Source organism: Zea mays, chromosome 5 (genome assembly GCF_902167145.1).
Source record: "Zea mays cultivar B73 chromosome 5, Zm-B73-REFERENCE-NAM-5.0, whole genome shotgun sequence".
NCBI classification, from domain to species: Eukaryota; Viridiplantae; Streptophyta; class Magnoliopsida; order Poales; family Poaceae; genus Zea; species Zea mays.
The window spans coordinates 156,410,744-156,422,139 of record NC_050100.1 but is presented as its reverse complement, the minus strand read 5'-3'; positions in this window follow the sequence as shown (position 1 = coordinate 156,422,139).

Here is an 11,396-nt window from a genome sequence, read left to right as displayed (position 1 = left end):
TCAGGGAATTTTGCAACTCCATCGGCACGAAGATAGTCTTCACATCGGTCTACCACCCACAAGCCAACAGGGTAGTAGAACGTGACAACGAGAAGATTTTCAGTGCTATAAAGAAGAGACTTCTAGACGAAAAAAGGGCAAATGGGCTGACCAACTTCCTAAAGTCATTTGGGCGCTAAACACAATAGAATCTAGAGCCACTAGATTCATCCCTTTCCGTTTAATGTACGGATCCGAAGCCATGACTCCAAAAGAACTAAAGCACAGATCACCATGAAAAAAATGCCACGACCACACCAGATATTGACCCGTCAACTACTAAGGACCTTCTCGATGGAGATCGTGTCTTCGCCCTCAAAACATTGAACAGATACCAAGCGCAAACGAAGGCATGGCGAGACAGCAATATCAGCCCTAAAGAGTTCGACGAAGGGGACCTCGTCCTCATCAGAACCAGCAGAACAGAGTCTCGAGGCAAGCTCGAGCCAAAATGGGAAGGTCCCTTCCATCAAGAAGAAAAGATCACCAAATAGCTACAGGCTCACAACACAATCCAGCGAAGACCTCGAGCATTCGTGGAATTGTAACACCTCAGGTGTTACCATGGCTAGAGCACACCTTGGTGCTAAGGACTGTGATCACATGTGATAATAACATAAGGAAACACATAAGAACTTTGGAGATCATGTGTTAATCAAAGTTTGTTAATGACCTAAGAAGTATTACTCAAATCTTTGCACACTTACTACCTTGGATAAAAGGGGGGGAAGAACCCTAGACCTCTCTTAAACCCTATCTCCCAAAACCATGGATAAAGGGGGAAAGAGAGTGAGCAAATGTGCAAAACATGAGTAATCTTTAACAAAACCATAAGCAACCTTATAACCAGCAATTAGGGGAAGGTAATATTGCAAAAAGACCCCTGGAGAAACCCCAAATCAAATCTCCAAGTGGAGAGAAAGCTAGAGCTCTCTATTCTCTCTAAGTTAAAAACTACACCTACACTAAAGATCAGTCGTGTTCACCTCGAAGCTGACACCAAACCCACCTATGTTCTATACCAAAAATGTGGCATACCACCTAAGGCACCCACTGGAAAAAGCTGAGCCCGAGACTTGGACGTTTGACATGCCTTGGCATGGTTTTTGTCGTGAGGTGGGCAGTGTGACACACCCGATTTGGCGACCAAAGATCTCCCTACCTAGGCCATATCTGCCATTGCAGCTCACGGATGAGAGACAGCCCTAGGTGCCAGGAAAAGACTCGCGCCGGATTTTTGCCAAGATTCACACGTTTGCGACTTGGGTGAGCTGTGGAACACGGGCAGAAGAAAAGCTCCACGTGTTCGACGCGCTCTGTGTGCGCCAGAGCACGCCCGCGCGCGCCCCGCGTCGCGCCAACGACCAGCCGACACCATGGCCCGCGCCCGCGCTTATAAAGCCCGCTCGGGCATCGACTGCACTCTTCTGTGCACCCTCAAGCTTCACCGGAGCTCAGTTCACCACCGTTTGCCCGTGCGAGGCGTGCCCGCGGCCACCCGAGCCACTGCCACCGTAGACCGGCCAGCCCAGCCTTTCCCAACCCCGTCCAACCCTCGGAGACGAGTGTGCACAACTCAATGAAGCTCCCCGAGCGAGGAATCGAAACCTGCTTCGCCGGAGAGGCCAGTCCACGGTCGCCGGAGTTCACAACCCCGCCGGAGTACGTGGACCGGGTAATCCACTGAACCTTTTTCCGATTCCTTGTGCACACGGTCTCTACGTTACCCCGTGAAGCTCACCGTGCCCTTGGATTGAACCAGATCGCCGTGGTTTGGCCGGTACACTCGCCGCCGATGAGAACACCCGCCTGCGCACGTGGACCGAGTGATTCCGGCCATCCCCGCCGTCGAGCCGCACCTCGCTGTGACCGCCAGAGCCTCCCCGAGCCAACCCTGCCCTTCGCCGGACCTATCTCGCCGCCGGTAAGCCGCGCCACCCTTTTCTTTCCCGCGGGTACAGTTTACATTGGGGGAAGGACTGCGGGGATGAAGAAGGAAAGGTCAGGGGGCTTTTTGAACTGTCAGCGACCCAGGGGAATAGTGGCACAGGGGTAGATTTGTGTGGGTTGATTTAGTTTAAACCCAGGGACCTCGGTGTAAACTGCTTTTCCAGAAAACCTTTATTAAATCTGAATTTAGATTTGAACAGAACTTTACTAATTCATAACTTCTGTTTAGTTCATCCAAATTTGGCCAAACCAATTTTGTCAGACTCTAAATAATGTAACCTACTTAATAAAAATATAAAACCCCCTATGTACTATAGAAAACTTTAAAGTTCTAATATAATTATTGTTTTGGCCATAAGCTAAATAATAGGGCAAAAATTAGTTGCACTATTTGACTAGGGTTAGAAAAATTTGGAGAAGTTTATATCCACCTACTGACCTAATTAAAAATGTTGAATCTCTTTGTCCGCTCCATTAAGTTAGTTTTACCCCTTATTTTGCAATATGCTCAAGGTTAAGAAAAATAGGAAATGTGATTTAAATAATGAACCAGAGAGTACCCCCATTTTTGTTAGGGTACTTATTAAATATAGTTCACTGGAAAAATCTATCATACCCTGGTTTAGTATAAAATAAGTAGGATACCTTTTATTTGAATAAAACAAGGACAACTTAGAAAAATCCTACAAAAATAACCCCAAGATGAAAACACCTCAACCCTTGGGATAACTAATGTTTTGTTAATAAGAACTTAGGAAAAATATGAAATCTGCTGTTTGACATTTTTCAAATAACCATGTAGTAGAAAGTGCCTTTTAGGTATTAAACTTTAGAAAATCATAACTGAATAACCACCCCTTAGCTTTCTGTGATTTTTGGCACAGAAGCCTATTATTACTGTTAGATGCCAACAAAAATAACCCTTAGGGCAGAGCTCACCCCTAATTAAGAGATGTAGTGTAAAGTGGCCCATTTTACACAACTCTTGTTATTTTTGTCTAAAGCATAGCCTTTATATTTTAAGCCTCAAATTCTTAGAACAGGCTAGAATAACAAATGGCAACCCACTGTAATTTTTCTGGAATTTTTGGAAAATAGTAAACCACTGTCGTAGTTCAAACCTACACTAGAAACCATAAGTAGAAAATAAAGAAAAGGAAAGGTGAATAACAGGAAATTAGTGTCATCCTAAAAACTCTTTATAACTTGTCCACTGAAGTATATAAAAAGGCAATACTAATTCCCTATGATTATCCTCAACAATAAAAACCTAAGCCTAAAAAGTAATAAGCATAACCCACTGGAAGCCCCGCATGACCAAGCAAACCCTAAGTTACTCCTTGACTTAGTTTTCTTTTGGCATAATGTTATTAAATCCTGCATAATCGTAACATACATGTTCATTGCATTCGATAGACTGTAATCTTGCTGACGGAGAGTACGTCCTCGTGCCGGAGCAAGGAGCTGCTCAGGAGGTAGCCCCAGATCCAGCACCAGAGCCTGCACCAGAGGACCTGCCTGCCACTGCTTTGGAAGGCAAGCCCCGGTTTTATGCATAACCGTTTATATATGCTATTTTACTACACTTAATGTTTGTAGGCTTGAACTGTGCACTTAAGTGTAGGAGTTGACTGAAACCCTAGTTGCATGAACTTAGGATACCTTTTGAGATGGATACTAGTATGCTAGGTCGAGTAGCTGCTTTATTAATTAGGGATCTCGGTAGAAGTCGAGTGATTTTTCTAGCACTCGCGCGAGGTCAGGAAATTGATTGTATCCACTTTCTTATCATATCGATGTTGGTTTGTGGGCAACAATCCATGGGGATTGGTTGTCTACGGGATAAAAATTGGAATAAGGATTTAGGTGTGGTACTGTGTGTCAAGCGTTTGAACGTACTAAACACATACCGAGAAATATGGTAAATCGGTAAGCCTAGTACCTGAGTGAACCTGCCCGCAGACATATCCCCTCACGCGACCTGAGACGTGGTCTCCCATTTCGGTTATGGTGGGTACAAGTGCGGTCACTGCACGACGGCAGTCGGGGTAAGTGAGGCATTGTACGCCAAGGCGGTGAGCCCTGATCTGTTGCCAGGGGATCGATGGGGACGGTTGATGTGTGTGGGGACGGAGTGCCTCGCCACGTCGTGTGTTTAGGTTTACCTTGCAAGGATAAAAACTCGATTTGAATCGTCTGCTTCTCGCAGCTAATGAGACTGCTTGATCCATGCTGCTACATTGGCTACATTGAGTAATAAGTGGAATTGTGCTGAGATGATACAAGATGTTGATTGCTAAAAATGTTTGCTACTATGTATGAGTAGATAGTACACATTTAGCCTTAGTAAAGTCACACTTAAATTGGCAAAGTTAAAACTTGACTTAGAAACTCATCTAGTGCTTTTGGCAACCAAACCCCACAGCCAAACAGCTGCATGTCTAGAGGTAGAGGAGTAGACTCCTCACACCGGGTAAGTCTAGCTAAGTATTAGTATACTCAGCCTTGCTTGTGGCACAATTTTACAGGTTCTCTGGAGGACATGGTTGCTGGAGTGACTTGGCCGTCCACCTTACCACAGGGTTGGACTGTCGAGTGGGACCCTACCTCGGCTGAGGAGGAGCATGAGGAGTGATGGGACAGGCTTCCCCATCTCTCTGTTTATTTACCGTTAGTTTTATTCCGCTGCACTTCGAACAATGATGACTACTTTTGAAAAACTCCGATGATGATATAATAATTTAATACTCTTTATGTGACTCACCATCGAGTGAGACTGTGGTACTTGATCCTGTCAGTGGCCGTGTCGGACTAGATCCGAGGGATTGACGGGTTATTCCCATTTAAGTGTGGTCTAGCCTCTACGGCGGGGATTAGGCACTTAAGTTGGAATAATTCGGACAGTTCCGCCACAGCTGGTATCGGAGCTTGTACCACCACAGAGGAATCAATAAAATGTAAATACCATCTTTTTCCAAATAAAACTTGATAGCAACAATGTTGGATAGATAGTAGGACGAGCAGGATAGACTTAGGACGTGAAGCCTTAGGGTGATAGAAGGGTAGCTATGTGGCTACGTAATTAGGCCCTATAGGCCACCTTAAGCGATGGGAGTTCTTCCCTATCCCCTTATATTGGTGAGGTTGTTCAGGACGAGCATGCATGCATTTCTAAATCTAACACATGGATATTTGAGTAAAGACTTAAAAACAAGATGATAACCAACTAAGTCACCAGTACCATTTTAAGTAACTAAAGAAAGGCTGAGTTTTATTTTTCTTGTTCTTTTTATAATTCTTTTCCTTTTACTTACGCTTAACCGTGCACAGATGACTTCCCACGGATCCTCAGAGGACGGAAATGCACTATCCCACACTGACGGGCTTGCACGAGAGGGCTTTCCCCGCATTTTGTGGGAAGTACTTCAGGGGGCCGGATACGCGACACCCCCTCAGTACGCGGTGCAGCAGTTCGAGAAGCACCGAGTGCCCCGCTGTAGGGTGAGGATGACCTTGGAGCCTCATCCCCTGCAGCCAGGCTGGCGCTCTTTGGACTCCGAGTCTTTTGGATACCGAGCTGAGGACACGATCGAGGCGATCGCTCTGCATGGGTTGACCACTTTCTGCGGATTCCATCCCTTGGAGCTGACTACCCACCCCATTGGCTTGTTCCCTGCTGAAAGGGAGGACGACCCAATGTGGAAGGATAGGGTGGAGCATGCCAAGGATATATGGGCCATCTACCAAGGACAGACTGCGCACTTGACCGTACGGTGCATGAATGCTCTGTACCGTCTGCAAGTGATGCGCGGTGAGGCGATGTCCCATCTGATGGCACTATTGGAGGCGACAAAGATTACTTTGGACAACAGGGAGGAGCTTGTGGTTGATTTGTCCACTGAAATGGTGGAAAAGGACTTGCAGGTGGAGCAGCTATCCACTGATATCCAAGAGTTGGAGGAACTAGTGGGCACCAGGGAGAACACCATCGAGGTTCTCGAGGATCAGCTCATTAACACCTAGCAGCAGCTTGCCGAGGCTAATGAGCACCTGGATATGCATCACCAGGAGATCCAGGACATGGAGGCCAACGAGGACGTCGACATCGAGGGAGGAGAGGAGCCTGCCTCTAGTGTGGACACTGCTGGCTCAGGGAGACCACCTCCCCCCGAGTTGAGTGTTGCCTCGTTCGCTCACTAGGTGTTCAGGACAGAGTTAGAAGTCGGATGGTAGGACTCCTCGCAGCTAGCTTAGCTTTTGCACCCTTGGGGTACTAGGCTAGATAGAGTTGAGTCTTTTTGGGACAAATGATGTAACCGTGATAAACTCTTTTGGAAGCATGATTGATGGATGCTGTTATCAGTTTAAATTTGGAAGGAAAAATTTATGCCTTTTTAAATCCTTTTGTTGAAGTTGGAGTCTATCATTTTGCTTTTGACTCTTTTCGCCGCGATTAAATCTTGAACTTGGAGATATGGTGTTAAGTATGTATGTGGTTTTTCAGATGGCCGGGAGTCAGCGTCGTGGCTAGAATGAGCGCGTTCCTCCACCGCCGCCACCGCCTCCCACTCTGCAGGAGCTGATGGCTCAGCAGAATGAGATCTTGAGGCAGCTAGCTCAGCGTCAGCCACCACCTCAGCACTATGGTGGTGGAGACCATCAGCGTCACCCCACGGCAGCTACCTACCAGGAGTTCCTCAGCACCCAGCCACCATTGTTCACCAGGGCAGAGGATCCACTTGATGCAGATGTGTGGTTGCGATTGGTGGAATCCAAATTTCCGCTACTCCATGGAGCTTGCTCAGAGGTCACTAAAGTCAGGTTCGCCACCCAGCAGCTTCGCGGACCCGCAAGGACTTGGTGGGACCATTTTCTTGCCATGCAGCCAGAGGATCGAGAGGTGGAATGGAGGGAGTTCAAGGCAGCTTTCAGGGGACACCACATACCAGCCGGGATTATGGACCGAAAGCTCAACGAGTTTCTGGCACTCACTCAGGGCAACAGGACAGTGTTGCAGTATGCCCAGACTTTTAATGACTTGTGCCAGTATGCTGGATATCATGCAGATACGGATGAGAAGAAGAGAGACAGGTTCAGGAGGGGGCTCAGCACTAAGCTCCGCGACCGTCTCAACACCGTCAGGGCCAACAGTTACAATGAGTTGGTCAACATGGGCACATGGCTATCTCCCAGGAGGACTGCATTACAGCTCGACAGGCAGAAAAGAAGAGGAAGACTCCTGTGGCAGGACCCTCAGCTCCGCCACAGCGCTTCAGGATTGTGTCCGACACTCAGAACAGGGGACCCCAGCAGCAGCAAGGACGATGGGTGATCCGACCACAGCAGCAGCAGCAGGCACCCAACCGCACTTAGTTTCTAGCTCAGAGGAACAACTAGCAGCAGCAGTACCGCCAGGCAAATGATAACAGGTGTTTCACATGTGGCAACACCGGACACTACGCCAAGAATTGCCCCAGGAACCAGCAGAGGCAGGGGCAGAATGTTAATCAGAATCAAGGCAAGAGACAGAAGGTGCAAGTGAGGCAGGGCAGGCTAAACTTCACCACCATGGCTGATATTCCAGAGGGAGCACCCGTCATGACTGGTATCTTTACAGTTTTAAATTATCCTGCCATTATTCTTTTTTATTCTGGTGCGTCGCATAGCTTTATCAGTGCCAAATTTAGTGCCAAGTGCCAATTACCTTTCCACCAAACCAATGGGGGTATCACAATTTCAACACAAGGAGGCAGGGTTGCCACCTACCAAATCAACAAGAATGTCCCTATAAAGTTTGGTAGTCTAATAATTAAAACCAACCTCCTCATTTTGGGTTTGGATAGTGTGGATATTATATTGGGAACTGACTGGTTGACAAAACATCAGGCTGTGATTGATATTGTAGCTAGGGCCATTAAGGTGCACTCATCCACTTGTGGTGAAACCACGCTATATTTGCCCGACCGGGGATGTACCCGTTCTTGTGCCTTCGTTATGATAGAATCCCCAGTGGAAAAGATCCCAGTGGCCTGTGACTACCCGGATGTGTTTCCGGATGAATTGCCACGGATGCCACCTGACCGAGACATTGAGTTCGCAATCGAGGATGCCTCCCGCAGAATTGGCAGAACTGAAAAAGCAATTGCAAGAGTTGTTGGATAAGGGGTTCATTCGCCCAAGTACTTCACCATGGGGATGTCCAGCTTTATTTGTAAAGAAAAAGGATGAGAGTTTGAGGATGTGTGTTGACTACCGCCCTCTCAATGCGGTGACTATTAAGAACAAATACCCACTGCCCCGCATTGATGTTCTGTTCGATCAGTTGGTAGGAGCCAAGGTATTCTCCAAGATAGACCTTCGCTCAGGTTACCATCAGATCAAGATCCGTGCCAGCGATATTCCCAAGACGGCCTTCTCAACCAGATATGGGTTGTATGAGTTTTTGGTGATGTCTTTTGGGCTGACCAATGCCCCGGCTTATTTCAAGTACTTGATGAACTCAGTATTTATGCCAGAGTTGGATAAATTCATGGTCGTTTTCATTGATGATATTCTGGTTTATTCCAAGAATGAAGCCGAGCACACCAAACATTTGCATACTGTACTTCAGAGACTGCGTGACCATCAGTTGTATGCTAAGTTGTCTAAATGCGAATTCTGGCTGAAGGAGATCAAATTCTTGGGTCACACAATTTCTCAGGATGGGATATCAGTTGATCCTGAGAAGGTACAAGAAGTGATGGATTGGAAACCCCCGACTACAGTGAAGCAAATTCGGAGTTTTCTGGGATTGGCAGGGTATTATCGACGATTTATTCCGGATTTCTCCAGGATTGCCAAACCAATGACTGAACTATTGAAGAAAGGAGTCAAGTATGATTGGAGCCAAAAGTGTGAAGATGCCTTTCATACTTTGAGGCAGCATTTGACAACAGCCCCAGTGCTGGCTCAACCTGACAACACCAAGCCATTTGAAGTTTATTGTGATGCTTCTGGTACTGGATTGGGATGTGTCTTGATGCAAGATAACAGAGTGATTGCTTATGCTTCCCGAGCACTCATGCCCCATGAGCAGAACTACCCTACACATGACCTGGAGTTGGCAGCTGTGGTTCATGCTCTTAAGATATGGAGACACTACTTGATGGGAGCTCACTGTAACATCTACACTAATCATAAGAGCCTCAAATACATCTTCACTCAGGCAGATCTGAACATGAGGCAGAGGAGATGGCTGGAGTTAATCAAGGACTATGATTTGGAGGTGCACTACCATCCGGGCAAAGCAAATGTTGTGGCAGATGCCTTGAGCAGAAAGGCCCAGTGCAATTGTATGAACATGGATGCAAGGGTTACCACCCTGTGCGATGAGCTGTGCAAGCTAAACCTGGAAGTTGTTTCCTCAGGTGACTTAAGTTATATCTCGGTGGAGCCCACATTGCAAGAGCAAATAGTGAGGGCACAGATTGAGGATAAGGGTGTTCAGGTTGTCAAAGACATGATCAAGCAAAAGGCAGAAAAATACAAGTGTTTCCGACAGGACAGCAAGGGAATTTTATGGTTTGGAGATCGATTGGTTGTTCCCAAGGACCCTGAGCTCAGAAAGAAGATATTGGATGAAGCTCACCTTTCCAAATTCTCCATGCACCCTGGTAGCAACAAGATGTACCATGATCTCAGATCTTTATATTGGTGGACCAGAATGAAGACGGAAATTGCCAAGTACATATCCGAGTGTGACACCTGCCAGAGGATCAAAGCTAGTCATTTGAAGGCAGCAGGCCCTTTGCAACCCCTTCCCATACCATCTTGGAAATGGGAGGACATTTGCATGGACTTTATAGTGGGATTGCCCAATACATCCAGGCACCATGATTCTATCTGGGTTATTGTGGACAGATTGACTAAGACTGCTCATTTCTTACCAGTGCACACCACCCACAGGACAGAGAAGTATGCAGAGATCTACATTGACCAAATAGTTCGTCTACATGGGATACCAAGTACTATAGTTTCGGACAGAGGAGCACCATTTGTGGCACGATTTTGGGAGCAATTACAGGAATCACTTGGGACCCAGGTCATACGAAGCTTAGCCTATCATCCCCAAACCGATGGCCAGACAGAAAGGGTGAATCACATTTTGGAAGACATGTTGCGGGCATGTGCACTACACTACGGAAAGGATTGGGACAAGTGTCTTTCCTTGGCAGAGTTTTCTTACAATAACAGTTATCAGTCTAGTCTGAAGATGGCACCTTTTGAAGCCTTATACGGGAGAAGGTGTAGGACCCCACTGAATTGGTCTCAAGCAGGAGAGAGGGAAATTTTTGGGCCGGATTTGGTACTTGAAGCAGAGGCAAAGGTCAGAATCATCAAGAAGAACCTAGAAGCTGCTCAGGCCAGGCAAAAGAGCTATCATGATAAGAGGCGGAAGCCTCTACAGTTTGAGGTGGGAGATCATGTTTATCTTAAGGTGTCACCCACCAAGGGTGTCCAGAGATTTGGGATCAAGGGCAAGTTAGCTCCTCGCTACATTGGACCCTACGAGATCAAGGAAGCTTGTGGACCCGTAGCCTATCAATTGGAATTGCCACCTCACATGTCAGCAGTTCACAATGTGTTCCATGTATCTCAATTGCGGAAATGTGTTCGCCTACCCACTGAAGTGCTGCCAGAACCAGACATTGAGATAGAACCAGACTTGTCCTACCAGGAGTACCCCGTCAAGGTATTAGATCAAAGGGAGAGATCAACTCGGGCAAGGTCAATCAGAATGTATAAAGTTCAGTGGAGCCACCATTCAGCAGAAGAAGCTACATGGGAGACTGAGGATTTTCTACGCTCCCGCTTCCCCGACCTTCTGCCCAAAGGAGTCGGTACGTAACCCCAAAAACCCCACCCCCACCTGCCCTTTGAATACAATTATAAGAAAAACTTAGATAACCAGGATAGTCTAAGTTGTGGATTTAACTTAAAAAGGGCTTCCTTCTGAAGTTGTAAAGAGAATGACATTCGAAGAGCAGTTAACAAGAGAAACTTGAGTATAAGAATGAGTAGCACACCCGTGTGTCTCGTAGCACCCTCTAGAGGACTCTGCCTAAAATCTCGGGACGAGATTCCTTTAAGGGGGGAGGGCTGTAACACCTCAGGTGTTACCATGGCTAGAGCACACCTTGGTGCTAAGGTCTGTGATCACATGTGATAATAACATAAGGAAACACATAAGAACTTTGGAGATCATGTGTTAATCAAAGTTTGTTAATGACCTAAGAAGTATTACTCAAATCTTTGCACACTTACTACCTTGGATAAAAGGGGGGGAAGAACCCTAGACCTCTCTTAAACCCTATCTCCCAAAACCATGGATAAAGGGGGAAAGAGAGTGAGCAAATGTGCAAAACATG